The sequence below is a fragment of the Zalophus californianus genome, chromosome 1, assembly GCF_009762305.2.
Source record: "Zalophus californianus isolate mZalCal1 chromosome 1, mZalCal1.pri.v2, whole genome shotgun sequence".
Taxonomy (NCBI): Eukaryota; Metazoa; Chordata; class Mammalia; order Carnivora; family Otariidae; genus Zalophus; species Zalophus californianus.
This window is the reverse complement of record NC_045595.1, coordinates 47865665-47871836: the sequence shown is the minus strand read 5'-3', so window position 1 is coordinate 47871836 and position 6172 is coordinate 47865665.

Below are 6172 nucleotides of genomic sequence, written 5' to 3'. Positions count from 1 at the left end.
GGTTCCCCTTTCTCTGCATCCCGCCAACAACTGTCATTTCCTGACTTGTTAATTGTAGCCATTCTGACTGGTGTGAGGTGGTATCTCATTGAGGTTTTGATTTGGATTTCCCTGATGCTGAGTGATGTTGAGCACTTTTTCATGTGTCTGTTGGCCATTTGGATGTCTTCTTTGGAAAAAGGTCTGTTCATGTCTTCTGCCCATTTCTTCATTGGATAAATTGTTCTTTGGGTGTTGAGTTGGATAAGTTCTTTAGAGATTTTGGATACTAGCCCTTTAACTGATATGTCATTTGCAAATATTTTCTTCCATTCTGTCGGTTGTCTTTTGGTTTTGTGGACTGTTTCTTTTGCTGTGCAAAAGCTTTTTATCTTGATGAATCCCAATAGTTCATTTTTGCCCTTGCTTCCCTTGCCTTTGGTGATGTTTCTAGGAAGACGTTGCTGCAGCTGAGGTGGAAGAGGTTGCTGCCTGCGTTCTCATTTAGGAGTTTGATGGACTCCTGTATCACATTGAGGTCTTTCAACCATTTGGAGTCTATTTTTGTGTGTGGTGTCAGGAAATGGTCCAGTTTCATTCTTCTGCATGTGGCTGTCCAATTTTCCCAACACCATTTGTTGAAGAGAATGTCTTTTTTCCATTGAACATTCTTTTCAGCTTTGTCAAAGATTAGTAGACCATAGAGTTGAGGGTCCATTTCTGGGCTCTCAATTCTGTTCCATTGATCTATGTGTCTGTTTTTGTGCCATTACCATACTGTCTTGAAGATGACAGCTTTGTAATGGAGCTGGAAGTCTGGAGTTGTGATGCCGCCAGCTTTGCTTTTCTTTTTCAACATTCCTCTGGCTATTCGGGGTCTCTTCTGGTTCCATACAAAATTTAGGATTATTTGTTCCATTTCATTGAAAAAAGTGGCTACTATTTTGATGGGGATTCCATTGAATGTGTAGATTGCTCTAGGTAGCATTGACATCTTCACAATGTTGGTTCTTCCAATCCATGAGCATGGAACGTTTTTCCATTTCTTTGTGTCTTCCTCAATTTCTTTTATGAGTATTTTATAGTTTTCCTGAGTACAGATCCTTTGCCTCTTTGGTTAGATTCATTCCTAGGTATCTTATGGTTTTGGGTGCAATGTAAATGGGATCGACTCCTTGATTTGTCTCTCTTCTGTCTAGTTGTTGGTTTATAGAAATGCCACTGATTTCTGTGCATTGATTTTATATCCTGCCACTTTACTGAAATCTTGTATGAATTCTAGCAGTTTTGGTGTGGAGTCTTTTGGGTTTTCCACATACAGTATCATATCATCTGCAAAGAGTGAGAGTTTGACTTCCTCTTTGCCGATTTGGATGCCTTTGATTTCTTTTTGTTGTCTGATTGCTGTGGCTAGGACTTCTAATACTATGTTGAATAGCACTGGTGATAGTGGACATCCCTGCCACGTTCCTGACCTTAGGGGAAAAGCTCTCAGCTTTTCCCCATTGAGAATGATATTCGCTGTAGGTTTTTCATAGATGGCTTTTATGATATTGAGGTATGTACCCTCTATCCCTATACTCTGAAGAGTTTTGATCAAGAAAGGATGCTGTACTTTGTCAAATGCCTTTTCTGCATCTATTGAGAGGATCATATGATTCTTGTTCTTTCTTTTGTTAATATATTGTATAACATTGATTGATTTGCAGATGTTGAACCAACCTTGCAGACCAGGGATAAATTCCACTTGGTCATGGTGAATAATCCTTTTAATGTACTGTGGGATCCTATTGGCTAGTATTTTGGTGAGAATTTTTGCATCCATGTTCAACAGGGATATAGGTCTGTAATTCTCCTTTTTGATGGGGTCTTTGTCTGGTTTTGGGATCAAGGTAATGGTGGCCTTATAAAATGAGTTTGGAAGTTTTCCTTCCTTTTCTATTTTTTGGAACAGTTTCAGGAGAATAGGTAATAACTCTTCTTTAATGGCTGATAGAATTCCCCTGGGAAGTCATCTGGCCCTGGGCTTTTGTTTCTTGGGAGATTTGTGATGACTGCTGCAATTTTCTTAGTGGTTATAGGTCTGTTCAGGTCTCCTATTTCTTCCTGGTTCAATTTTGGTAGTTCATACATCTCTAAGAATGCACCCATTTCTTCCAGGTTATCTAATTTGCTGGCATAGAGTTGCTCATAATATATTCTTATAATTCTTTGTATTTCTTTGGTGTTCTTTGTGATCGCTCCTCTTTCATTCATGATTTTGTTGATTTGGGACATTTCCCTTTTCTTTTTGATAAGTCTGGCCAGGGGTTTATCCATCTTGTTAATTCTATCAAAGAACCAGCTCCTAGTTTCATTGATCTGTTCTACTGTTCTTTTGGTTTCTATTTCATTTATTTCTTCTCTGATCTTTATAATTTCTCTTCTCCTGCAGCGTTTAGGCTTTATTTGCTGTTCTTTCTCCAGCTCCTTTAGGTGTAGGGTTAGGTTGTGTATTGGAGACCTTTCTTGTTTCTTGAGAAAGGCTTGTATTGGTATATACTTTCCCCTCAGGACTGCCTTTGCTGCATCCCAAGGATTTTGAACAGTTGTGTTTTCATTTTCATTGGTTTCCATGAACTTTTTTAAATTTTTCTTTAATTTCCTGGTTGACCCATTCATTCTTTAGTAGGATGCTCTTTAGCCTTCATGTATTTGAGTTCTCTCTGACTTTCCTCTTGTTACTGAGTTCTAGTTTCAAAGCATTATGGTCTGAAAATATGCAGGGAATGATCCCAATCTTTTGGTACCGGTTGAGACCTTATTTGTGACCTAGGATGTGATCCATTCTGAAGAATGTTCCATGGGCACTAGAGAAGAATGTGTATTCCGTTGCTTTGGGATGGAATGTTCTGAATATGTCTGTGAAGTCCATTTGGTCCAGTGTGTCGTTTAAAGTCTTTATTTCCTTGTTGATATTTGCTTAGATGCTCTGTCCATTTCAGTCAGGGGGGGTGTTAAGCCCCCACTATTGTTGTATTGTTGTCGATGTGTTTCTTCACTTTTGTTATTAATTGCCTTTTATAATTGGCTACTCCCATGTTAGGGGAATAGATATTTACAATTGTTAGATCTTCTTGTTGGATAGACGCTTTAAATAGGATAGAGTGTCCTTCCTCATCTCTTATTACACTCTTTGTTTTAAAATCTAATTTGTCTGATATAAGGATTGCCACCCCAGCTTTCTTTTGGTGTCCATTAGCATGGTAAATGGTTTTCCACCCCCTCGCTTTCAATGTGGGGGTGTCCTTGGGTCTAAAATGAGTCTCTTGCAGACAGCATATCAATGGGTCTTGTATTTTAATCCAATCTGATAGCCTGTGTCTTTTGATTGGGGCATTGAGCCCATTTACATTCAGGGTAACTATTGAAAGGTATGAATTTAGTGCCATTGTATTGCCTGTAAGGTGACTGTTACTGTATATTGTCTGTGTTCCTTTCTGATCTATGCTGCTTTTATGCTCTCTCTTTGCTTAGAGGACCCCTTTCAATATTTCCTGGAGGGCTGGTTTCGTGTTTGCAAATTCCTTTAGTTTTTGTTTGTCCTGGAAGGTTTTCATCTCTCCTTCTATTTTCAATGACAGCCTAGCTGGATATAGTATTCTTGGCTGCATATTTTCTCGTTTAGTTCTCTGAAGATAGCACTGGCATGCCAGTGCTTTCTGGCCTGCTACGTCTCTGTGGACAGGTCTGTTGCCACTCTAATGTTTCTACCATTATAGGTTACATATCTCTTCTCCCGAGCTGCTTTCAAGATTTTCTCTTTGTCTCTGGGACTCGTAAGTTTTACTATTAGATGTTGGGGTGTTGACCTATTTTTATTGATTTTGAGAGGGGTTCTCTGTGCCTCCTGGATTTTGATGCCTGTTTCCTTCCTCACATTAGGGAAGTTCTCTGCTATAATTGGCTCCAATATACCTTCTGCCCCTCTCTCTCTTTCTTCTTCTTCTGGGATCCCAATTATTCTAATGTTGTTTCATCTTATCGTATCGCTTATCTCTCAAATTCTGCCCTCATGATCCAGTAGTTGTTTATCTCTCTTTTTCTCAGCTTCTTTATTTTCCATCATTTGGTCTTCTATATCGCTGTTTCTCTCTTCTGCCTCATTTATCCTAGCAGTTAGTGCCCCCATTTTTTATTGCACCTCATTAATAGCCTTTTTGATTTAGACATGGTTAGATTTTAGTTCTTTTATTTCTCCTGGAAGGGTGTCTCTAATAACGTCCCTGCTTTCTTCAGGCCCAGCTAGTACCTTTAAAATCATGATACTGAACTCTAGGTCCTACATTGTACTAATGTCCATATTGAGTAGGTCCCTGGCAGACGGTACTGCCTCTTGTTCTTTTTGCTGAGGTGATTTTTTTCGTCTTGTCATTTTGTCCAGAGGAGATTAGATGAATGAGAGAACAAAATGCCTTAGGTTAACAACATCCCCAGAAAATATACTCAAAACAAACAAATCAGAAAAGACCGGAAACCAGGGGAAAGGAAAGGGAAAGAAAGAAAAAAGAAAGAAGAAAGAAAAGAAAAAGATTAAGATAAAAACAAAGAAAAAGAGAACAAAACAAAAAAACAGAATATGAACAAATATGATCAGGCTAGTGCATAGATCAATGCCACACACTAGATTTTGGGTGAATTTTGGTCTGTTAGAAGAAAGTGCCTCCTAAAATTTTAAAGAAAAAAGACTTATATATGTACTAAATAAGGGTTTATACAATGAAAGTATGGAATATGACTGTAAAGATGAAAATTATTAAAAAATTTTAAAAAAGGAATTGATAAGGTGCTTGAAAAAGTAAAGAAGAGGAATAAAAAAAAAGAGAAAGAATAAAAAAGGGGAGAGAATGTGATCAGGCAGGAGACTAGAGCAAAGCCATACATTGGAGATTTAGGGTATATTTTGAGATGTTAGAAGAAACTGTATCTCAAAATTTTAAATAAATATATATATGCCAAAAATAAGGGTAACTACTATGAAGGGATAGAATATGACTCTAAAAATGAAAACAAAAATTATTTTTTTATTTTTTATTTTTTTTTAGATACTATATTTTCTTTATTTATTCATCCTTCAGTGGACCCTTAAGCTGTTTCCATGTCTTAGCTATTAAAAATTTAAATAATACTGAAATAAACATGGGAGTACAGGTGAGATACTTATTTCCTTTCTTTTAGATATATACCCAGAAGTGGGATGGCTGTAACATATTATACTTCTATATTTAGTATTTGGAGTAACCTCCGTGCTATTTTCCATAGCAGCTGCACCAATTTAAATTCCCACTAACAGTGCATGAGGGTTCTCCTCCCTTCACATTTTTTAAATTTTTTTATTGTTATGTTAATCACCATATATTACATCATTAGTTTTTGATGTAGTGTTCCATGACTCATTCTTTGTGCATAACACCCAGTGCTTCATGCCGAATGTGCCCTCTTTAATAGCCATGACCAGGTAAACCCATCCACCTACCCTCCTCCCCTCTAGAACCCTCAGTTTGTTTTTCAGAGTTTATCATCTCTCATGGTTCGTCTCGCCATCTGACTTACTCCCCTTCATTCTCCCCTCCTGCTATCTTCTTCTTCTTTTTCTTTTTTCTTAACATATGTTGCATTATTTCTTTCAGAAGTACAGATCTGTGATTCAACAGTCTTGCACAATTCACAGCGCTCACCATAGCACATACCCTACCTAATGCCTATCACCCAGCCACCCCATCCCTCCCACACCCCACCACTCCAGCACCACTCAGTTTGTTTCCTGAGATGAAGAATTCCTCATGTCAGTGAGGTCATATGATACATGTCTTTCTCTGATTGACTTATTTCACTCAGCATAACACCCTCCAGTTTCATCCACATAGTTGCAAATGGCAAGATCTCATTCCTTTTGATGGCTGCATAATATTCGATTGTGTATATATACCACTTCTTCTTTATCCATTCATCTGTCCATGGACATCTTGGTTCTTTTCACAGTTTGGCTATTGTGGACATTGCTGCTATAAACATTGGGTGCACGTACCCCTTCAGATCCCTACATTTGTATCTTTGTGGTAAATACCCAGTAGTGCAATTGCTGGATCGTATGGTAGCTCTCTTTTCAACTGCTTGAGGAACCTCCATACTGTTTTCAGAGGGGTTGCACCAG